The sequence below is a fragment of the Dermacentor andersoni genome, chromosome 6, assembly GCF_023375885.2.
Source record: "Dermacentor andersoni chromosome 6, qqDerAnde1_hic_scaffold, whole genome shotgun sequence".
Classification (NCBI taxonomy): Eukaryota; Metazoa; Arthropoda; class Arachnida; order Ixodida; family Ixodidae; genus Dermacentor; species Dermacentor andersoni.
Window position 1 is genome coordinate 143,026,137 of NC_092819.1, and position 25,175 is coordinate 143,051,311.

Sequence of the window (25,175 nt, forward strand, 5' to 3'; positions counted from 1 at the left end):
TAAATCTCCCGTGGTGTGCCGCAGGGTGGAGTGTTGAGCCCTATTTTGTTCAATCTCGTCCTGGTAGGACTAGCGGATTACTTACCGCAGACAGTTGATGTCTCAATATACGCGGACGACGTTTGCATCTGGGCCTCAGCGGTGACTCGAACTTAGCTAAGAGCCAGGCTTCAGCGGGTGGCCGCCATGACGGCGTCTTATCTCCGAGAACAAGGCCTCAGTGTTTCTACTTAAAAGTACGCATTACTTGGTTTTACGCACAAACAAATGCCATTGTATCCTGTTTTTATCAATGGTCAAGCTGTATACTATGTAAAGACGCATCGCTTTCTGGGCGTCATCGTTGACCGCAACCTCTCGCTGAAGAAGTTAGTCTCCATTGCACAGGTCTTCAAATTTCTATGCGGCAAAAACTAGGGTACAGCAGTCCATTCTATGTTGCAGCTGTACAGGGTTTTGTTTCTCGGACTCCTACGTTACAGCCTACCAGTGTTGTCAAATGCATGCAAGACGAACTTTCGCGCCTTGGAGAGCATACAAGGTCAAGCCCTACGCACGCGTTTAGGGATGCCTCGGTGCACCTCAACAGCAGCAACAATTGCCATCGCGGGAAATCATATAATCCAGACACATGCAGCTGTCGACTCTCTCAGAGCGCACATTCGCCATCTCTCAAGGATCCCCGACCATCATTTGGCCTCCCTACCAGCCGGGAGACCTCAAGCGACCTTTTCACGAGTGATTAACGCTCATCAAGAGTGGATACAGGCATCTTTTACACCGGTGGCGAAGCCTTCCTTTCCTTTGTGGTGCCTGCGACAGCCTCAAATGAATTTTGCTATTCCTGGAATTACTCCTGTAAGGCTCCCTAAACCTAACCGTCATTGCCTCCTTTGCACCATATAGTTATATCGTCTGCATACATTTGATGCCTTCAATCTCAATTAGCTTGCTGCAAAGGTCGAGCATGACTATATTGCATAAACAGGAGGAAATGACTGACCCCTGTGGGGTGCCGCTCTCGCCAAGTTCCAGCAGTTGTGATTCAAGATCGGTCAGCCGGAGGGTAGCCTTCCTATCCGGGATGAACGACCTAACATAGTTGTAAAATCACTCACCCAGATTGAGCCGAGATATCGAGACTAGACTATGCGAATGTAGAACGTTCTCGAAGGCCTTCTCAATATCAAGTCCCAAAACGGCCCGAGTGTCGCTAGGGTCGTTGTCTATGATTTGATGCTGAACCAGTTTCATGGTATCCTGTGTGGATAGGTCTGTCCTGAATCCTAGCCTACTGTGGGGTAAATGTCGTTATTGTCCAGGAACCGGGAGACTAGATTCAGGACCACGTGCTCCGCTACCTTACCCACACAAGATGTAAGAGAGATGGGCCTCAAGTCGTCAACGCTAGGTGTTTTACCAGGTTTGGGGATGAGTACAAGGTAATGGGACGGTTCGATTCCTCCAAATTTCAGGCTCTTGGTCGTTTCGGTTCGCGATGAAGAGAAATGATGTTTTTGTCGTTGTTCTTTGTTTAGTAAAACCTGATTGCTCAACGCTTGAGTGAAGAGCGTCAATTCTTCCGTTTGTTTGCTGTATTTATGCGCATGTAGGCTAGGAACAGCCTAAAGGCCTCATTTTGATTGTGACTTCATTCGTGGATCGTACGCAGTAGTAGTGTCAGTGGAGAATTTTGATTCACCTTTGTTGGCATGTTGCTCGCGTGGGTTTTCGTATTTGTTTGCTAGAACCGTCTTGCTGTTCAAAAATGGGGTATTTGTTTTGCTGAGTGCAGTTATACTACACTAAGGGGAATGCTATTTCAGTTAGTGGTTCTAGTTTTGGCACATCATTCCTTACTTTTGAGAAATGACACCCAACCGCGCAAATTATCAACGCGAAGCCTTTGCCTCCAGCCTTTCGGGGACAGAATTAAGTCGTCTTCGGGAACACAGTCTTTACTAACCGACCCGCATCACAGTCAATTCTGATTTGATTAATAGATTAAGGCCTTGACAATTAAAGAAAGGTCCGTATCTCAAATTCTCTTTCGGATACTTGTCTAGTGCGGTTCCATTTTCTTTGTTTTGTTAAGCGTAGCTAGATCTCAGAAAGTGGTTTGTTGGGTGATATTGGTCTGGCGGTTTGAAGAGCATTCCGAAGGTGCTTGCTTTGCTCGGAGTGGTCTGGCGTTGTTGATTCTCAGCCGTTCCAGTGGACCTTCGAAGTGCCAAGCATCAGGAAAAACCACTCTCGGAAAAAAACGGCAAAGCCTGTCCCTCCAGTCAATCAACGACGTCGCTTAACTAGCGCATCCAATCGTCTGGGTTGTGTCGAGCAACTCTACTTGTGGATGCATTTTCTGGTGGGGGCAGTTCTGTTGTGCCACACTGCATGCCCATCATCAAGTTAATGGGTGCCCCCCCCCCCCCCCCCCCTTCGTTCTTCTTAAGTGGTTGGCCTTGTGACTGACAACCTGCAATGCTCCACGAACTGCCTACACCTTTTCGTATGTCGAACTGATGAATTCAGTGGCGCGTCGCACTAAGACTTCTGCCGCGACGAAAGCATAATGCGACGCGGGTGACGTCAACACCCGCCCAGCACCGTTCCTGGCCACGATGGATGACCAAAAAGATTTAAGGCGAAACCGGCTTATTCTAAGAAGAGAGAGTCACTAGCACCCGCCAAATTGGACTGGCGCACTATTCGGCACCGCTTCCTATTCGCTATTACCTGCTGTATCTATGCATTGTATATGAAGCTTTTAGTCTCCTCTCCGTCTGCCGCAAGAGTCCGTCCCGCGTGCTCGACCCAAAGTCACAATACCCATGAGGGCTTTTAAGCTAATCTGAACCCGTTGGCGATTGTTGTTTTTTACATACATCAATCGCCACTGTTTCCAATGCTTGCCAATAACGTAATCGATGTGGTCGGCATGACATTGTACAATTCATGTCTACCGAATACACAGCTCCGGCCTCCTCACATAGTGTCTAGCATCAATCTGACAGATTAGAGGAACAAAAATGATCCCGAATACCCATCTACTTGAAGTGCTGCTGCAATGTAATCAAGTGCCTACTTCGCGACAAGGCAGCTAATTTCCAGGCGTTTCAGTCGATAGCGGTTTGTACGCTGTATATCCTCCTCAAGAAAACGTCAGTGCTTTCCGCGCACCACAGCAGCGTCGAACGCTGTTCTCGCAGGTGGATTGCACATACATTTTCGCGTTCTATCTCGTGGAAGTGGCTCGCCACCCATTGGCTACTGCTGGCATTTGAGTTTAAGGAAACAAATTTTTACCTATTCAACCCGCAAGCTAAAAAGAGAAAATTTTTGCTTTCTGACTGCGCAAATAACCTCGAAAACAGGAAACAACGCCACACGAAGTATTTTGGAATATTTCTAAACGTACTATCAAACTCAGAAATTTACTGCAGTACCTAAGGATAATAAAGAAGTATTAAAGCCTAAATTTCTATCCACATCAGCAAAAGTACTTCCCCTAGACATGTGTCAGAAAACGTCTGGAGAAGTGGGACATCACCGTCGAGGTCTAGTATAAGAAAGAGAAACGGTCTTACATTTGAGTATATTAAGCAAAGTGGCATATGCTGTAACAAAAGAACCAGAAGAATGCTAATTTTGTCACCTCCGTTTCTTTTTTCAAGAACACCACGGCAGCAATCCGAAGGAGGCAGGATTCTCTATGTAGAGAAGCAGCGCACGAGCCCGCAACAGCTCACGCCTCCTTTTAACAGAGTATTCCTCACTATTTCTGGAAACCCTAGGTCAATTTTGGCACGGTGTTCATGCACGTAAATAAAAGGAATAAGCCCATGATCAATTAAAGCCAATCATCTATACTTTCGAATCCTCTTACTTTCGAGCGCATCAATTGGATTCAGCACAATCAGAAAAGAACATGATGGTGCCTCACGACTGAAAATTGTCAGCCATATAAGTTCCGGCGGAATTTCGCTGCCGCCGAAACTAGGGCCAGGCACTCACACTCAGTGACGTAAAAGTTGCGCTCAGAGAATGAGAGCAGTCTGCTTGCGTAAACGACAACACGGTCGTTGCCGCGCTGGCGTTGTGCGAGTATTGAGGCGATGCCGTGGCCGCTGGCATCATAACTGACTTCGGTAGGCACAGAATGATTGTAATTGGCGAGAACGGGCGTCGTTGTGGGATATTCGATTAGATGCGAGAACGCAGAGGCCTCGTTATTACCTTATTATATTCAAAAGCTCAGTTAGTGGTCGTGCCATGGCCCCGAAATTTTTCACGAAGCGGCGGAAGTAAGAGCAAAGACCGATGAAGCTGTGCACATCCTTGACACATTTCGCAGCAGGGACGTGCGTAACACCATGAATTTGGCGTTGGTCCGGTTGACGGTCATCTATTGGCGTCCAAATTGACGCTTGATGCATTGAGTTGCAGACGCTCCACGAAAAACGTCGAGGACTGGTGATAGGCGCTCCAGGTGCATAAATAATGTTGGGGAGAATACTATAAAGTCGTCCGTGTAGCTCACGCGTGTGGACTATTTGAAACCATGAAGAAGGAATACCATCATGCGTTCAAATGTGGCAGGTGCGTCACATAGACCGAAGAGCATCCCTTCGCATTAAAAAAGGTCGTCGATTGTTACAAGGGCAGTCTGCTCGCGGTCTGGACTGTCCATGGCACTCTGCCAGTAGCCGGAGCGAAGGTCAATTGGTAAGAAATTAGCAGCACCAGGGAGGCAGTCAAGGGCCTCATCAATGCGAGGTAGGACATACACGTCCTTTTTTTATAACCCTGCTAAGGTGCCGATAATCTAGGCAAACTCGTCATGAGCAATCTTTCTTTCTCAGCAGTACAACAGGTGACGCCCATGGACTACACGACGGTTCAATAATGTTTTGGCAAGCATTTTGCGAACTTCTGCGTCAATAACTTTGTGGTCAGACGCTGATAGTCGATACGCGCGGCGTTGAACAGGAGTTGCATCGCCGGCATTTATGCGAAGTTGAGCAGCTGTAGTTTGGACAAAACGACGATCGTGAAAGTCAGATATATCGTTGTAGGAAAGCAGAACGCGGTAGAACTCACGGGCATGGTCGGACAGCATGTCGGGCGTAATCATTCTTTGTAAGTAGGCGATGGTATAAAGTGTGGACTGCGATGGAAGAGGTGAGTCAGTTAATTTCTCGTCTACTGCAATGGAGGCTACTGAGTGACCTTCGAATGAGCAAAGCTGGGCCAGAGATATCCTGCTTGGCAGCATTTCCAAGGTAAAAAAAGTTGACCACTAGCAGGCAGGCGCAATTCGCCGTAACAGATAAAACTTTATGAGGTATGGTGAGAGCGCGTATAAGGATGACGTCTGCCATGGGAACCGCGATTTACTGACCATCGGGCGCAGGTGGGGATGTCACAAAGTCAATGTAAGTCAGTGCCGAAGGTGGCAAGCGAACGAAGCCAACGGAACACATTGTCTGGGCGTTGGTTCAGCGGGATCCAGAATAGGGAGGTCAAGGCGAAGAGTGTTGAATATGGGGATGACACTTGAGGGACGTCTTCAACTCTTCGCGTAAATGGTTACTTCTGAGCCAGAGATTGTAAAAAAACAGAAAAATATTGCACCAGAAATATGAAATTTGGGAATCGTCGAGTAAAGTTATCAATATCATATATTAAAACAAGCAAGCCCATCAAAAATCCAGGAGTGATCAGACGACCGTCCCAGTGCTGCCCCCCATAAATAAATTGTTCGCGCTTAGTCAGGCGTGTTGCAATCCAAGAATAAAATGGCACGTAATGGCCAAGTTTTCTTAGCTCTATGATTACCTTTTTCTGAAGGACTTTATCGAGTGGTTTGCTAAATTTCAAAGCATGAAAACCCATTTTACCATTTTTGCCACAAATGAACAAGCGAACCAACGCAAATTGATAATCAAAACAAGCTGAGTACATGTGGAAAACGCCTTTCTGATGCTATGCCGCAAGCTCCTTGTAGTCAAGCTCTGCTCAAGGAATTCAGTGTTGCATTTCGAAATTTATTTATTTACATGTACCTTACAGGCCTTCGAGAAGGCATAGTGTGCTTAGTCTGTTAATAAGTTTAAATGTGAAATAAATTGGCGCGTTTCTTCCTAATGACATCCCATTGTTCTTTTTGAATTTTACCGCGACTCGGGCGGCCCTTCAGCTGTAAGCCAAATTTGCAGATGGAAGTGAAGCACGAACTATAAATACTGGAAAAAAGCACCAATCACTAATACACTGAATCACTAAATCACTAAATCACTAAAGCACTAGGCACTTTTAAACACTAATCCACACAAAGCTGAATACGCCTCGGTAATTTAAGACTCCTGAAGGCATACAATGTCGACAAAACTGAAATTGTTTAAAACCGGTTTGCTCGCTCTCTTTTCCGACTATTCATCTTACACTAGCCAGTCATTACTAAAAGCACGTACTAATTTACAAGCACTATCCCTTCACCACAAATCAGTGCGTCTTTGCCGGCTTGACAACTTTATCATCATGCTTCTCTTCACAATCATTTCGTTCAGGTACCGCCTGTCGCACATTTTCATGCCAGGATCACCATCTCAAATTCAAGTGCATACCATATCACGCGTTACGATATGCATGCTCCTTTATAGCTTGCGCCATCCCTCAATTTAACGGCTTGCCCTCTCATGTTGCCACAGAATCTCACCCTGTAAAATTTCACGATGCACTACGCACTGTTAATTAGTTGCATTTTTTATTACATATTTATTTATTTCTTTTTGTGAGTTACTAATAATTACATGTGATAATACCTTAGCCGATGGGAGAATGCATATTCTCACCATTTGATGTGCTGCGTGCATAACTTTCGTTTTGCAATTTTTAGGATTTCCTACATTCTGTTTCTTAATAGCTAAGCACTGTTGCTATACCTTTGTTCTGTACTTCGTCCTATCAATAAATGCCACGATTGCTTTGTAATATCTCTCATATTTGTTACCTCCCGCTTTTGTAGTACGCTCAAGAAAATTCATTTACGGGTATCGTGTATCAGTAACTAAACCAAAACCTCCATTGGTTTTGGGTACTATAGGAGACATACGAAGGGAAGCACTAGACATGAAGAAGGGAGGAAGTCCGTAATGACAGGACATAGGGAAAGACATGTGCAATCTAGCACCGCAAAAGACTTTTTAGTAATACCTACGAACTTGCCCGAGAAGTGTAACGAAAACTCAAATTTTCTTTTAATTGGAAATATACAATAGTGGAACATAATGCGGTCCAAAATGGAATTGTGAGGTATGTGAACAGAACCATATACGCAAAGGAAAATACTATGCCTGTTGTCTGCCTGTGTGGTACTGCAAGAAAGGCTACAAAATCAGTAATGCACCAGAGTGAATGCATACAGCCACCGCGAAAATGCACGCCCCAAGCTATTGCAACCACCCAATCATTCAAGGCACCGAGCGAACAGGCGTCTCGCACCGTCAAAACGCTTCTTCTTTTCAACCCCCTCATTTCACTGCCAAAAACCAAATTGATTTTGATTTCTCCAACAATGACAAAACATATTCGCCGAGGTATATATTTGGGAACCCATCAGAGGTTCTAAATGCATTATATCGATTCGAAATACAGTTAAACATTGTAGAAATCTCGCCTGTGCATTGCAAATGAGAGAATGCAACCCAAGGAAGCCTCATTCTTCTTGGCAATCTTAGCAATTATAATTTACACCTCTTTGTTCATATGCCACCACGAACGCCTACAAGGTGACGTATTACGACGAGAAATTGCACAAACCTTATCACGATCTCCTTCCCAGGGGGTATCCACAGATGCGAAGTTGAGGTAATACCTTCTTTGGCAACGTAATCTCGCCGAGTGTAGCACAAACCAGCACGAGGAATTACTTTCCAAGGAAATTCCATCTTCTCCAGCCGCTCTTCCTCGTTTCATGTCTTGCAAGGCCTTTCTGATCTCATCGCTAGTTATAGGAACAGTTCCAGTATGCGCTTCATTACTGTTTTAATTGAGGTATCCTCACTCCTCTGTACAGGTCAGTATAGAACTCTTCCGCTGCTTTTACTATATCTTCGAGATTGCTGATGATATTACCCTGCTTATCTTTCAGTGCACACATCTTGGTCTCTGTTATGCCAAGTTTCTTTCTCACCCATATCAGGCTGCGTCTATTTTTTGCGGCTTCTTTAGTCTTTCTCACGTTATAGTTTAGAATATCCCTTTATTTCGCCTTGTTGATTAGTTTTGACAGTTCCGCAGATTCTATCCTATCTCTTGAGTTGGACACTTTCAGTTTTTGTCGTTTCTTTATATAGTCCTTTGTTACATGGTAGAGCTTGCCTACTGGTAACCTTGGTGCCTCGCCTCCCACTTCAATTGCTGCCTCTGAAGTAAACCTAGTTTGGGTTTCTTTCATTAGTTCTATGTCATCATCATCTCTCTATGCTAAATCAGAATATTTCTTTGCATGCAACCGACTGAATTTGTCTGCTTTTACCTTTACTGCCTCTAGGTTGACCTGTTTCTTTTTGACCAATTTAGCTCTTTCACTAATGAAATTGAGGTTAATCCAACCCTCACTAGCCTATGATCACTACACTTTACTCTACCTATCGCTTCAACATCCTGCACAATGTTGCGATCAGCATGACGTATGAAGTCCATTTCATTCTTGTTTCACCATTAGGGCTTTTCCAGGTACCACATTCTCTTGCTACGCTTCTCTGAAAAAGGTGTTCATTATTCGAAGCTTATTCTTTTCTGCGAATTCTACAAGCATCTCACCTCAAGCGTTCGTAGAATCGATGCCGTAGTTGCCAATAGCTTGTTCACCAGCCTGCTGTTTCCCCACTTTTGCATTGAAGTCGCCTATTGCTACAGTATATTGAGTTTCCACTTTTCTCATCGCTAATTCAACATCTTCATAAAAGTTATCTACTTCCACATCATCGCGACCGAAGCGTGTACTTGCACTACCTTTAATCTATACCTCTTATTAGGTTAAATTACAATTACAGCGACCCTCTCAATAATGCTGTAGAATTCGTCAATGCTGCCCACTATGTCCTTATGGATTAGGAATCCTACGCCGTATTACTTGTTATCTCGGAAACCTCTATAGCAGAGGACGTGTCTGTTATTCAGCAATGTATAGGGGCACCACTTTTGCAATCTCACTAAGGCCGATGATTTCCCAAACAATGACTGACGATTCCTCTAAGAGTCCTGCTAAGCTATCCTCACTCGAGGAGGTTCGGGTGTTAAATGTTGGAAGGATCAGTTTTCATTGGCGGCCTGTCCGGATCCAGAGATTTTAAGCACCCTCGTCTGCGTTACAGATCTGACTGCCGCCTTGGTCAGGTGCCCCGCAGCGGCTCGGGACTGAGGGCCAGTGGGTAATTGAGTTAGTCATTGAGTTAGGTAAACCACACGTAAGCGTGCGTGCAGAGCATTTCTATTTTTGGGGTCTATTTCTATTTCTATTTCTAGGGTCTTTTCTGTGTGAAGTAAGAGAGTCCGTTGTAAAGGTGGAGGTGCACTGTTGGGCCCATGCGTTCCAAGTTCTTCAACTTGAATTGCATCAAGAAATCCTGTCCAAGCTATTGCACCTTCTTCCAAAGAAGCGTACCGCACCATAAATATACTGACGGTATTCTTTAAAGGCACCAAATTTTAAAAACTACACTAATGTAAATCTTCCTGACATTATTGCTATCATTCGAGTGTTCAGATGGTGACCTCCTGGTGCTAAGCAAGTTGAGTAGCTGTGTGCGTAATTCACGAAGCTACGCTAATTAAACAACCATTTAAAATTGACCTCCGGTGGCTAACGCCAATAAGTGGCTTGGACCCAGTCTTCAAGACATTGCATATGTTTATTAAACATGCTCCTGTATAAGCTGCTAACAAATATATTGGAATTAAACGTTTTCTGACACCGTAGCCGACTTGCAAATAGATCGTCGGCAACGTTGCCCTGACCGTTTCCAGCCTTATGTGATAGTGTCATGGATGGTACACCTCGGAGACCATGTTTGTTGCTGCCAGACGAATATCGAAATTTATTCACGTTCTTTTTCCGAAGGCAGGCCGTTAAACGTTGAAATGACAAGGCAGCGGCGAACGTGCGCTGCACAAAACTTACTTAGTCAAAGAACCGGTATACGATTCGACGATGGCGCATGTTAAACGCATCACTGAGCTCGTGACCTTTCGCATTCGCCGGCGGAAGCAAGATACCAAAAACGAACCGCTTAGTAGCTTCTCACTGGGCCGTGCTGGTCGAGGGTGGCACTACTGGCGTCACAGGCGTTTTCTTGTTTTGTATATTTCATTTTCAGAAAGAGATAAACCTAAAGTTTAGTGTCATTCCTTCTTGTTTCGTGGACTTAAATATAGGCTTATGGCATCTCTACATTTGTTTCCAAGAGTAGGTGTAACCCGGAAAGGTTTCGCTCCCCGCCCCCCACAAGCACACACACAGACACACATTGTCCCCCTCGCACGCACATACGCACACGCATACACTCTCTTCCTCGCCCCAACACACACTCTCCGTCGCACGCCCACACGCACACAGACGAATGATCCCTCTGTCCTTCGCATGCGGACGCTCAGACAGGCACACAATACGAGTGTACCGACAAACATCCATACTCACTCAAGCATGCACACATATGTCTACACGCATGCATGCTGAAACACGAACAAACACGTTCGCACCGATATACATTCACACGTGTCCATGCTTGCACCACAAGCACGCAAACGCACGCACACATGCACTGGCACGCATGACATGCGCACGTACAGGCAAACACAGGCATGCACAGACGCATACACGCACTCACGTGCATGCAAGTGCAAGTACGGAGGCACTGGCATGCGCACACTCTCTTCTCTCTCGCACGCACACAGACTCTATGTTTCCCTCGCACAAACTCTCGCTCTCTCGCGACAAACGTGCTTTCACACACATCCTCGCTTCCTAGCAGACACAATCTCTCTCCCTCGCACGCACACACATTCCCACACTCGCTAACATACTCTCTCTCACTCGCATGCACACAGACCCAGCACGCACGCACAGACATTCATGCGAACACAAATATTTCGTCGCACGCGTGCATACAAAATCAAGAACAGACACTCTCACACGTACACATTCACGCACGCTACTCAGGCACCGCAAGCGCACGCACACGCCCCGCGCACGCACCCGCAAATGCAGGCAGGCAAACACGCCACGAACTTTTACACACACATACATGCCCTCGCGCACATGCAAACGCAAAGACGGAGGCACACACACACATACGTATGCACACACGCGCATAAAACCATTCATAGGCACGCTCAAGACGTGTCCATTAATTGCCTTCGTGTCTGCTTCTCAAAAGCCTGCGCCTGCAGATTCCATAATCCTCCATGTGCCATTAAGGTTCCATACCTAGCTATATTATATTCATTTACTGAAAAAATTTGTCGCTCCAAGTCATTCTGCCCTTTGCCGGCACGGTGCAAAATGATTTGCTCGTTTCGTGTGATTTCATCATCCATGCCTGACCAAAACACTGCATTAACGCACCGCAAATATTCCGACTACAACTTACATGAATCCATATATTAGAAGGACCTACACTCCCGTTGTAGTCAGTTGAAGATTTCTGATCCTCGGCCGATATTCTCAAGTATAATTAAAAAAGAAATATCAGTGACTTACACTCGTGCATTTTCGTGAGGTTCCGAAGGGAAGTGCCCAAAATTCTTGAACATGATTACTATGGTGCTTGTAATGTGCCTTCTGCTGTGCTTCTGATGCTGAATGTGGCAATAAGGAAAAAAAAAGCTAGCACGCATATAAATAAATATGTACTTATATGACAACGGCGATAATTCATTGGGGGTATCCAGATAATTGATATTGCAAGAAAATAACAACAATACCTCGATGACTATTTTGTTACTTTACCCAGGCCACTTATCAATGACTGTTGAACAAGGCATCAATAAATTATCAATGAACTTTTTACATATTTTCCTTGTCGCACAAAATACCTATGGAAAATATTATTATTTCAACAACGTTTCTTTAGTAGTGCGGAAGCTGCGGCAATGCCGGAATGTAGGTGTAGCGGCCACACTTCAGTCGCTGACTGGCCATGTCGCTGTGTGGCTGCCCGGAAAATGGGCGATGAGCCTAGCCTCTGTGCAGCACAGAATGCGCGCCGTTTGCGAATAAAGTCGCCCTTTGCCCGCCGACGGCGACCGGCAAGTGCTTTGCGAATGGTTGCCATGGTGCTAACGGGGAATGACTGGAAACCGTGCCATTTAATAAAGATTGTGCGGGAACAATCGACGATGATTGAAGCGTAAGCGAATAGCTCGAATGGTCTAACGAATGACCGAGACAACTAACGGTCAAACGAGCAAGTGATCACAGGACACCTCCGCCCACCCGCTGCCGGCGTGTCAGTCCACCCCACCAGCCAAGCCATTTATTGAAGCTTGGCTTGGCTAAAGCACCCGCGCTTCCCTACAGCGTTTTATATCGAAGTCTAATCAGCGACAATCAGCCCCTGCCTATGATAGACCACATACCACCACGAACAATGAAATCTCACGAAAAAGACTAAAAAAGCTACTCGTTCTAAAATATACTATAAAGCAAAAAAGGAAGTAGTCGACAACAACACATTTGTGTGGAGAGGACAGTAAAGAGAACAAAATGTTACTAGGCCACGCATCGAGTGAGGACTGTTCACCTACGGTCGAGCTAAGAAGTCGGCAAGGAAAATATAAATATGCCATTCATGATAAATATTATTTGCGCACCACTTGGAACCACGCTTAGGGAACGAGAGACACAAGCGCAGCGTGTCTGTCATCTTCCAGTCCTCGTTGCAAGAGGTGCGAAAATAACATTGATCGTGAATTGTAACCAACTAGCTCAAACCAGCACTCGGCCATACGGAAACGAAGTCTACAACAGAAGCAGCCTAGTATCAAAACCTCAGGTGTGAAAAGTGAAATAAGATCAAATGATTGAAGGAAAAGCGTCAAGCTGCGTAATAGCGAATGCATTTAGGTGAGCTTTAAAAAAAACTTTTCGCCTATCAACGTTGCTCACGTGTAGATGCTATCCACAGATATTTTTGTTTGTGTGTCTGTTAATTTTACTTCGGGTCTAATGCAATGCGGCGGCGCTTCTGTTCATGTAATGATGTGCAAAAAAGTTTTCCTAGGAGTAGAATTGCAAGTCAATCCGAAACATAACACGAAATGTTATTGGAAGCCAACAAACATTGACACCAAAGAAGAGCTGGGGGAAATTACTTTTGCTTAATAAATGAAGGTAAATAAACGATAAGTTAGCGGAAATGAAGGTGGATGAAAAATCAACTTTGGAAAGGGAAGCGGCGCCACGGTAGCTAACTTGGTAGTGCATCGCACGCATAATGCGAAGGTTGTGGGATTGTTCCCCATATGCGGCAACTTGTTTTTTCATCCACGTTAACTTCCATTATTTATCAACTGTTTATTTTCGTTTTATTAGGCCAAGTAATTTCCCTATGTTGTCCTTGGCGTTAGTCTTTGTTGGCTTCCTATGATATGACCAATAAAAACCGGGCCCATCGATTAAAACCTTTTCTTCCCGCTGATTAGATAACGAGGGTCCCGAATCCGGCTAAATGGATGCGTTCAAGTAGCAAGTGTGGATTTATTGACCGGATGCCTTCACCCAAAACGATCACGTTCTCAGGACGCCTGGAGTAGAAAGGATGTTCTACATCCGCCGCCGAGGTCTGTGAGTGGTATTGCTGGATAACACTCCCAGGGGTCTCCCAGGACACTTAAATACCCAAGAAAGTGGATGGGGAAATGGGGCCGCGGTAGCTCAATTGGTAGAGCATCTCACGCGAAATCCGGAGGTTGTGGGATCATTCCCCACCTGCGGCCACTTGTTTCCTCATCCACCTTCATTTCCATTTATTTACCGCTTCTTTATTTTTATTTTGTAAGCACAAGTAATTTCCCCTCCGTGTACCTTGGTGTCAGTGCATGTTGGCTTCCTATGATATGACAAATAAACATCGGGCCCCTCGGTTGACGCCCTTTCTTCATGTTTAACACGAAATATTGTAAGAAGGGCTCTTGAGCATCATGCGACCAAGGAACAGCTTGAGAAATATATGTATAGCAGCGCCTAAGGGCGATTACGCGAAAGGAAATAAAAAAAAATGTGACACTAGGTAGAAAAGTGAGTTTGTCGCCAATAATGTCCTGTTTATTCATTCCAGGGTATTTTTGCTTCATTCATTTTATTTAGTTACGTAGCAGGTGTCGTCAAGGGAACGTGAACCAGCACCATTGTATCCCGAAGACTGATGCTTCGTTACTCGACATTGTCTTCATTTCGTCCCGTGGGCCAGAGAAAAGGTGGAATTGCCCCAGCTTCATTTGGGGCCATAATCAGCGTAGCTGCAAAATGAAAAATCAGAGGTGGTGGTTCGCTCGTATGATCCAAAAGTCAACGAGAAATAAAGAGCGAGTACTGGAATATATATTTCTTAATATTTATAGCCCTCAATTTTCTCACTTATTCAGTGGCAGTTTAAGTGCTGCAGTTGTACGAAGACAGAAAAACATGTTCTAAAGACAGCTGCTACAGCTTGTTACTTTTGTCGTGGGTGTTATAGGCTCCGAAAAACAGATGCACTGATTGACAAATCGTAGTCAAGAAAGAAGGCTATAAAGGATAGAAAGATTAGTTCTTTTATTATGTTATGGCGTTGTCTCCCTCATGAGGATTCCCTTGTTCCAATATCGTGAATAAGCAGAAATAGAAATTCTGCGCGAACCAAACGCACACAGACACAGCAATTAAACATTCACTGTTCGTGCGCGACAAGCTGTTAACGTATCTGTATAGAGAAGGCACACCCACCAAAGGTTCTAAACACATTATTACATCAGTGACAAATTGCAGTAAAAGATAATGATGATCTCGTCTGTGCATCGGAATCAAAGCAATCTGACACCGGGAAGCCCCATTCTTCTTGGCAATCATAGGCGATTCTAATTTTTCATCTGTTTCTCTCTACGTCACCGCGATCACAAAAGTAATGAAGCTTTTCTCCAACAAATTGCGCAAATGCTGTCGCGATCTCCTTTCCAGTGGGTCCCCACCACCGTTACCGAGTACGGCAGCAACCATCCCGAAGAGGTATTTCCCGAGCAAGCCGTCCATGTCTTCGACTTGAGACCTGGACATAAAAAAGTATATACATTTTCGTAAATACCGCTCGTGCGACCATAATAGATTGATGGTTATCACTACACTCTTCGAATCCTCTGCTTTCGCATTTGAATTAAGGTCGTAAATTGCATGGGTGAACCGTAATTATTTCGAAGTTTCTAATAAATAATATTGTTAGTATTTGTGCATTAGCAACAAAATTTGATAACTCTTCACGAAGAGTTCTACATATTTTACCAAGAAACCTAATTGAATAGAAGAATGCTATGCTTACAATGTGGCAACGCTGTGACAGTGATTAGGCCGCGTATTCGAAGTATCTTACAAGTGTTTATTCCTAAAAGTATAACTTATTCCTAAAAGAATAACTGCATTATTTTTGCATTTTCCCCATAGGCTTGGAATGTTTTCAGCGTCCAACTGGAATCGGGCTAAAGAGTTAGTTATTGAGGTTGAACTTCTCGCTTGTAGAATGCTAACGCCATTCTATCTTTATTGAAGAACAAATCATGTTATCCCATGGCAATATCTTGCAAAAGCCGAGCTATGAAGGAGTGCCTACAACACATTCCTATTTCTTTATGGGAATAAAAAAAAAGGAAGATTCACCGCAGAAACCTGACCAAATGATAACAGTGAAACATGCCGACCTTTTTTCCCTAGATTCCTCGCCATGTGAGTTTCTGCCTATTCTAATAGAAAGTTATGTTTTTTATCCTTTCATCGTTTTTAAAGATGATTATCCTTCTTGTTCAGTTATCATGCCGCTGTGCCTGCTTTATCTTAATCATCTTGAATGCTGTTGCCGAAGCTAATCTTCACCAATCCTATATAATAAAACTGCGGGTGGGAAACAAATACTGTTGTAAATGACAAGTGATTCCGGGTATATCTATACTGAACACACCGTACTCGTTTATGGGTAGCGCTTGGTGTTTGATACTAGTAACTTATGCACGCAGGAAACATCTTTTTCCGAGTTCTGAAGCTTATAGAGACGGGACAAGCATGTACTGGGGTTTTATGGATGCTTTTTCAACGCTAGCTGTGCCGGGCCCAGGGGAAACCGCGAAAATGCGGCTGCTTGTCCCTGATTTCAGGCTCATGTTGAACTTACCGGCACACTTTCTTGTGAAGTATTGATGCCGCAACGATATTTCTTAGTTGTTTTCGTGTTATGGGCACTTGTTGTCGCTTCATACCCGGTGTTCTCCCACAGTGCGTGCCTATCAACGAAGCGACGGGCGCTCCCCCCTGCCCCCCCCCCCCCTCGTTCTTTTGAAGTAGTTGCTTCTGTAGCTCACAACCTGCAAAGTTGCATGAACTACCGACCCCTTCCAGTTATCCCAACCTAGGAATCACGTGGCCCGGCGCACCAACACTGCTGCACCGACGGAAGGAGAATGCGACGTGGCTGACGTCAGCACCGGCCCCGCCTGGTTCCTCCGGACGTCGAATTGCCAAAGGAATTTAAGGCGCAAGCAGCCATTCTTAGAAGAGATAGTCGCTGCCGGTTTGGCTCTCTCTTCAGCCCCGCTACCTCTACGCCATTACCTGCTGTATATGCTACATAGTGTAAAAGCGTTTCGTCTCCTTTTCGTCTGCTCGAAGAGATTGTCTCGCATTGTCGACTCCGAGTCGCAAGAGAGCATTGCAGCTATAGTATTAGCGAACCAGTATCTCAACAGCGCATGCAATGCTGTGATATGTGAGGCTCAAAGACGCCCGCTACGCCACTCGATTGCCACTACGAGACCGCCGGGTGTCAGATACTTTAGCTGAGTTAGTGCCTGACGTTTGCTTTTCAGGTCGCCGGACGTCTCTAGCACAGGCAGACCTTCGGAGAGGGTTTTGTATTTTGGTGGTCTATCACCTTCGAATTTTCTTTCTTAAAACATTCGATTCTATATTGAAGTAAGGGACAATATAGTGGTGAAGCAACACGAGGAATGAGATCGCGATGGAAGGTTTCCAATTTCAGGACCTCATTAAATTTCGCAAGGAGCTCGGCATTTCCGCCAGTTCCATGAAAACAGGGAAAGCAATTCTGGACATGATGCAGGCAGAAGACGTGACGGTTGTGGAAGTGGACGAGGCTTGGGAAATGCTTGTTGAGCGAAAGCTGGATGGAAAGCTGCGCGAGAGGCGTGAGAGTCGTGAGCGTGAAGAAGCAGATAAGCGCAGATGGTACGAGAGAGATGCAAAAGAGCCAGCATGACTGCTCTCTGTTTGGATAAATGAACTGGAACAAGAAATTCAGAGACTTAACTGGGAAGAGCCCGAGGCTCGCTTAATTCACGCCTTCAGGATCAGCGAATGTTTCTTATATTTTGCTCTTATTTATAACGAGCACATGAAGAAGGGCGAGCTGGGACCTCTGGTCCGAGAGCTTGATCCCGTGGCTCCCTTAAAATGTCGCGTGTATTTTGGAAGTCCTGCTTGGTGAGAAGAATCGGGACTACGATGAGGCTAACTTGGCTTTGTTGAGGTATTATGATGCATTGAGGCAGGCCACCTTCGATGGCCTGGGTGATACCGACAATGCTGAGCTTGTCGAGGACAGAACACCTATTGAGATAACTACTAGCTCAGGATGCGTAGGAAAGGATTTGGTGCTGGTGTAGAGACTGTGTGAGGAGCGCAAACACAATGTCATTTCGTCGTCTACTTAGGTCACTTTGGCAAGAGCGGTTCACAGTGGCCCTTTAATTTATATGGCGTTGATAAAATCCAGCCTGTCGAGGGGAGACCACACGGGGAGTCGGCTAGTTGAGATAGCGTCTGATGCAGTCACGTTCTGACAAAAACAGTGACATGTAGCGAGGACAACGAGGGTAGCCTGGTTTCACCGCCCATACTACATTCGTTGCAGCGAGAAGGCACCGTACCTACAATACGAGTGCCGAGATCGGAAGCTTGGCCGGCCGCGCCGAAGGCAAGCGACGAAAGCACAAGCCGAGAACGTGCTACTCGCGCGGCGATGCGTGCCGAGTCAAGCGCGCCAACAGCCAAGCCGTTAAGAAAAACCAGAGTGGACTAAATCCGAAGCATAGGCAGTTGTAAAAATCTAGACTAGGCGTCACGTTATGTCGGCAAATAAAGGATTGCACACAGTTTCAGACAGCGCAAATGGCGCCTGTTCTCAGTGGTGTGAAGGCATTCCAAGCATACGAATGTAGCGAAGCGTCGGGCAAGATCGAAAGCGTGTTTCAGTGGGCGCTCCCTTCCTGGGTGAAAGAAAGGCCACTGCCTTGCCGACAAAAGAACAGCGTGAATGCGCCTCCCTCCCCGAACTAGGAGACCGCGCGTCGAAAGTGGCAGGTGCGTCGGGCAACTCAGTTTCGTTCTTCTCTCGCGAGTGGACAGTGCGCAGACTCACGAACGGTCTCGGAGACTCAAGCCCGTCTGAAATGGTTGCAATTTAAACAGCGCATTGTTTTAGGCTTTTCGTCTTTTCTGTTCGCCTACTGACGTGCCTATTGACGTGCACTACAGCACTGGACGCCAGAGTAGAGGCCAGGTCACAATTAGAGCAAAATTTCCTACGCCAATGGCGTCACTTGGCGCATCAGGCGGTAGGGCTCTGTGTATTGCGAACTGAGCTTCTGCGAAAGTCCGATGTGACGCGAGGGCGACCACAGGAGCACGAGCGCACCAGAGGAAAACTGTGCGTCAAAATGGCGGGTGTTGTACAGAGGCTGTTAAGTGGTTTGCGCGACCGTTAGTCGGGTACGGCCAAGCTGACGTCCACGGTCGGCGAGGGTGATGGCGTCGTGCGCATACTCGCTAGTTGAGGTCGCAGCAGGAGGAAGTGCAGTATGAAGGAGAGAGGTCGGTTCGCAACCGTAAAGTAGTTAAAATGGAGAAAATCCGGCATTGTCGGACCGAGATGACTCGTACGCAAATGTGACGTAAGGCAGGGCAGTGTCTCAGTCATGGTGGTTCTTCGGAACATACACCCGTGAGCAAAAGTATATGGACCAGGGATTGCGCGATAAAGCTGACTTTTACCTGTGCCTGTGAATGCAACTTGGAAATCAGGACTGCAACCCATACTTGGCCTTGGGTACTTTTCTGTGTGCTAATCAATATCAGTTTATGCGTGTTAAAAACGAAGAAATTTAGTCTTTTCGGCGACCCTGTGGTCCGTACACTTTTGCTCACTGGTGTACATGGACAGCATAACTTTGGGTGTACGGTTTAACAGTCGGTCTACCAGTTTGAGGGTGGTATGAGGTGGTCAGCTTCTGTTTAATGGTGCAGGAGTGCACGATGTTGTCGATAACTTTCGGTAACAGTTAAAATTATGGGGTTTTTACGTGCCAAAATCACTTTCTGATTATGAGGCACGCCGTTAACGTGCACCAAAATCTAAGTACACGGGTGTTTTCGCATTTCGCCCCCATCGAAATGCGGCCGCCGTTGCCGGGATTCGATCCAGCGACCTCGTGCTCAGCAGCCTAACACCATAGCCACTGAGCAACCACGGCGGGTTCGGTAAAAGTTAAGACGAAGGTCAGTAGCAGCTGTCTCGGGTCTCCATGAAGCATTATAAAATCGTGCGAGAAACCGAGGTTCCCGTTGCAGTCTTTGACTACGGGACCCTCGTCTGTATATTGTATTTTTCCAATGCATTGTATTTAAAGTAAACTAAACTGAAACTGAAACTGAAAGCCTGCAACGCCAGTGGCGCAACTGGTCGGGCAAACGCGCGTGATGGCGTATCGGGTGGCGTAATCAGCTACATCGGCTAGCCATTTGTTTCGTGAGGATGATATGACATACGAGGCGAGGACGTCTAATCCAACACGAAAGAATGGTTCCACAGGGACGGTGACCGGCTGCAGATGACAGGATGGCAGCACCTGAGGCGTTTTCCAATTCTGGCAGGAATCACAGGCAGCAATGTATACCGTCGGACGGAGTGAGTGATCCTGGGCCAATAGAAACGGCGGCGGACGCGGTCATACGTCCGCGTTAACCCAAGGTGCCGGGCAGCGTGTGCGTCCTGGAGCTCAAAGGGCACAGTCCGTCATAGATGTTTGGGCTAGACAAGCTCAGATCCGGCAGTGAGGCAGTTCCTTCAGTACAGAATGCCGCCCTGGCGGACATATCGGCGAACCGAAGCCTCTGTAGGTGTAGAGTACCAACGCTGGATGAGTACATGTAGCGATAGGTCTCAGTACTGCTTGTCGGAGATGTTAGCAAAGGTTAGACAGAGAGAAAAGGCCGTTGGCGGTACTAGTGTCGGCGTCTACAGGCTCGTCGACCGGGCAGCGAGAGAGGCAATCAGCTTCCTTTACGGACGCCGAGATTTGTAGACGACAAAAGACGGATATTATTGGAGGCGTAACGCCAAGCGACCAAGTCTTCCTGTAGGATCTTTCAGTGAGGAAAACCAGGAAAGCGGGTGATGTTCCATGACGACTATAAAGGGTCGGTGATTTAAGTATAGGTGGAACTTCGCAACCGCCGAAATTGGGGACAGACACTCACGCTCCATGATAAAATAGTTGCGCTCAGAAGATGAGAGGAGCCTTCTGCCGTAAGCGATTACACGCTCGTTGCCACGCCGGCGTTACGCTAGTACTCCACCGATTCCGTGGCCGCTGACATCAGCGCGGACTTCGATAGGCGCAGAAGGATACAAATTGGCGAGAACGGTTGCCTTTTGTTGCGTTGTGAGAAGACTGATTAGCTGCGAGAACATGCAGGTCGCGTTATCGCCTCTTTTGCTTCAAAAGCTCGGTCACTGGTCGTACTGTTGTCACGACATTTTTTCATGAAGCGGCGGAACTAGAGGAAAGACCGATGAAGCTGAGAACATTATTGGGGCGTATTTCTGAACAAGGAAGTGCCTAAATGCATGAATTCTGCCTGGCTCCGGTTGCAGTCCGTTACCACCTACGAGATGTCCAAGGACGTCGAAATTGACATTTTTATGCGTTGAGTTGCAGGCCGGCTCGAGGAAAAGCGTCCAGGACTGCTCAGAGGCGCTCGTGGAGTGTAGCCATTGTTTGGGAGAATTCTTTAACGTCGATCAAATAGTACGGACATCTGTACCATTTGAAACCGTGAAGAAGGGATTGGATCATGCGTTCAAGTGTGGAAGGAGCATTACATAGACCAAATGGCATCACACTGAATTGAGAAAAAGCGTCGGGTGTTACAAAGGAGGTCTCCTCCCGGTCTAGATCGTTCTTTGCGATCTGCCAGTGGCCGGATCGAAGGTCAAAGGATCAGAAATAGCGAGCACCATGAAGGCAGTCAAGGGCGTCACAAATGCAAGATGGAGGATACACGTCCTTCTTTGTAACACTGTTAAGATGCCGATTGTTGTATTCATATAGGAGGTTGTGGCCAATCCTGCTCTGGTGAGGGAGTGCATTACCGTTTCTGGTCACCGGAATCAAAGCGCACTACAGGCCTGTTTATGCAATTTTAACAACACGCTGATTTTTTTTCCGGTGGGAAATTGCGTGGCACCGGGATTTGAACCACTGTCCTTTTGCACGCGAGGCGAATGCTCTACCTCTACGCCATCACTGCATCTGCAGAAACAACATGACCACAATTAGCACATGACTAGGCTAGTAGGAGAAGTGTTGAAGAGGCCTTTTGCCTGCAGTGGGCATAGCCAGGCTGATAATGATGAAGATGCCGATAACCCACGCAAAATCGTCCTGATACGTCTTTCTTTTTCAGCAGTACAACAGGCGACGCCCATGTACTAGAGGAGGGCTCAATAATGTTCTTTGCAAGCATCTTGAGAACTGTTGCGAGGAGAGGAGGAAGTGGCTATTGTGCGGAACCCCGTTTTCCACTACGATAGTTTTACAATTATTTCTGTGTGCTTTCGTGAGACGCCGCTCCCGAGAGTTTCAGCGATGGAAGCGGAGTCCGCTAGACGTACGGAGGAGACAGACGTCAAATCGTCAAGCGCTCCGAGGAAGTGGAACAACCACATGAACGACACAGCCAGCGAGGGCACAATGGCGACAGTCATTACTTGAAAGTTGACAGAGGTCATTACTTGACAGAGGTCATTACCTGACAGTTGTGAGGCAAAATAGAAAGAGGAGAATCGCCACTGCTTCCTCGTCTTCAACAAGGACGACCGCTATGGCAAAGAACAATGGCATGGCTCATACCATACCCCTCTTGCCCGAGACGCTAACCGACGACCGGAATGGGCTAAACAGGCAAACCATATCTGCCGCGATGGAGCCACAGCAGATGTAACTATTATTGAAATCCGTCACCTATGAGAATCACGTTGTGAGGATAACCACCAAGGGAGGAAGCTTGCCGTCGCACGTGTTAGTTGGATTTTCTTGTCATTCTCTGCGACCGTTCATTCCACGACCACTTTAGTGCCGTAATAGTTTGAAGATAGGGCGTGTCAACGGCATATGCAAAAATTCGACCGTGTGCCGAGAATGTTCTGAGCAGCGCAGCGCTGATGCTTGCCGTGCGACTGATTTTAAGCCTGCAAATTTTCCTCGACCCCATGAAGCATCGTCGAAAGACTGCCCGAGACACAAGACAGAACTGAAAGTCCTAAAACAAATAGTGAGAGGCAACTCAGCGCGAAGACAGTGCGCCGACAGCGTCGTGCGCGCCGCAGACGATCTTCATCTCCTGGAAATGCTGAGACCGTCGTACGGAAGACGCAACTTCCAACACCTGGTGCTCCCAAGGCGCTTACCCACACTCGCAACACGGCTTCTGGGGACGCATTTAATACGTCTTCTGACAACGCCTGGCCTGCACTTCCGACATTAACTCCTCCAGCAGAACAAACATCGACGGTGGATTACTAACGTACTAATGACGGCACACATCGCGTGAGAGGACAAGACAAGCAAGTAATCGGTATAGTCAAGTCTCTATTGAAAGTCATTTGCATATTCATAAATGACATGCAGACGCCATCTGCTAGGGGTGCACTGCAACTGCTGGACGGTCTGCATCCGATTCTTGCGAGCCTCGAATAGCAAGCACAATGGCTCTACCACGTTCGCCGTTCTTCATACAAGTGTAGGAAACGTCTATTATGCAATGGAATGCTTGTGAAGTGAAATGCCTTATTGCTGATTTTCGCCGTTGCGTTTTCACCAATCAATTCCCCATTATTGTCGTATGTGAACCGAACCTCGAGAAACCCGTCCAGATCTCATGATATGAACCTTATGTGTCACCGACTTGTAATGAAATTAGCAAGGTGATCATCTACATACGGTGGGAACTAACTTACATTGTTCATCTAGTGCTGCCTAATGACAGTTCTCTGTATGTCTATTAGATCGTGAAAAAGCGCAAACTTTCATTTACTCTAGTGCGCGCTTACTTTTCTCCTTCAAGTCGTTTCGACAAACCGAGACTGAGTGGCATTATGGATGCGAATCCTGGTCCATGGATTGTTGTTGGGGACTTTAACACACATAATTCACTTTGGGGAAGCGTCAAGGTAAATTCCAAAAGAAGAAACCTCGTCTTCTTTGCTTGTGACGGTGAACTTTGCTGTCTAAATAATGGCAGTCCCACGTTTCTGCGCGGCCGGACGTAATTTACTCGTCGCGTCCTCTGGTTCGCAGATATCGAAAATCACGGAAGCGACCGCATTTCTGCCTACCTGAATATTAAAGGCCTAACCAAATGAGTCCCATCCAATTTTAAACAAACAATAGATTGGCACAAGTTTAAATCACTTATGGAAGACGCATGCCACGAACATTGCCACGAACATTGATGTTACAGTACCCTCAATGCTGAAACTATGTAAAGCACTGTTTTTGGACTTCCTGCAGTACAGCTTACCTGTACTAGGAAATAATTGCGCTACAAATATCCGTACACTACAAAGTGTGCAAGCAGAATCACTCAGGGCTTGTCTCGGTCTCCCAAAAACTAGGTCGTTGATTGCGACAGTGGACATTGCCGGAGACATTCCTTTGACAGTCCACATAGATACAGATGCCCTGAGAGCCCATAACCGACACCTGACTCAGGACTCCCTCACACCATCTTCCTTGCTCTCCAGCAAAGAGGCCCCGTTCAACTTTTTCCAAATGTATCGTAAGCCATCAGTCCTACTTGCCATCAGAACTTACGCCTGCTACACGGTTACCAGACCCATTGTGGTGTCTGCACCGGCCGACAGTGCAATTGACAATTCTAGGAATCAGAAAAAAAAGCTCGAGCGTCATTGCAAGCTTTGGAACAAGCAACTTTGGAACAGATTCACAACGCACGCAGACTACGGCAATATGTCTACACAGACGGTTCGGTAAAACTGAACAGCTCAGCTGCTGCAGTCATCATCCCTGCTAAATCTGAAGAAATCAAATTAAAAACTTCATGTGTGACCACATCGATGTGTGCTGAACTTGTGACACTCCGTTCTGCACTTCATTTCATTAATCATGAACCACCACTAGAATAGACAGTCACCCGCCGTGGTTGCTCAGTGGCTCTGGTATAGGGCTGCTGAGCACGAGGTCGCGGGATCGAATCCGGGCCACGGCAGCCGCATTTCGATGGGGGGCGAAATGCGAAAACACTCGTGTACTTATATTTAGGTGCACGTTGAAGAACCATAGGTGGTCAAAATTTCCGGAGTCCTCCACTTCGGCGAGCCTGATAATCAGGAAGTGGTTTTCACACGTTGAACCCCATGATTTAATTTTAAACAATAGACAGTCTTCAGTGACTACAAGGCAGACTTTCAGTGCATAAAAAGCCCAATGCGCCACGGACACAACGAACAAACGACCTCAGGAATCGGCACGTGTTTAATAGCAGCCAGGACAAGGGACACAGCATAATATTTCAATGGCTTCCAGGATAATGCGGCATCAGCGGCAATGATTAA

At 46.4% G+C, this 25,175-nt stretch overlaps 1 long non-coding RNA gene across 1 annotated transcript; it reads right to left on the reverse strand.

Moving 5' to 3' along the window:
• Positions 1–14,307: 14,307 nt before the first annotated feature.
• Positions 14,308–16,739, reverse strand: LOC129382756 (uncharacterized). The gene is made up of 3 exons (XR_008610812.2): positions 16,634–16,739; positions 15,241–15,308; positions 14,308–14,523 (listed from the first exon to the last, which is right to left on the reverse strand). It is a non-coding gene; the product is annotated as an uncharacterized lncRNA (long non-coding RNA).
• Positions 16,740–25,175: the final 8,436 nt, after the last annotated feature.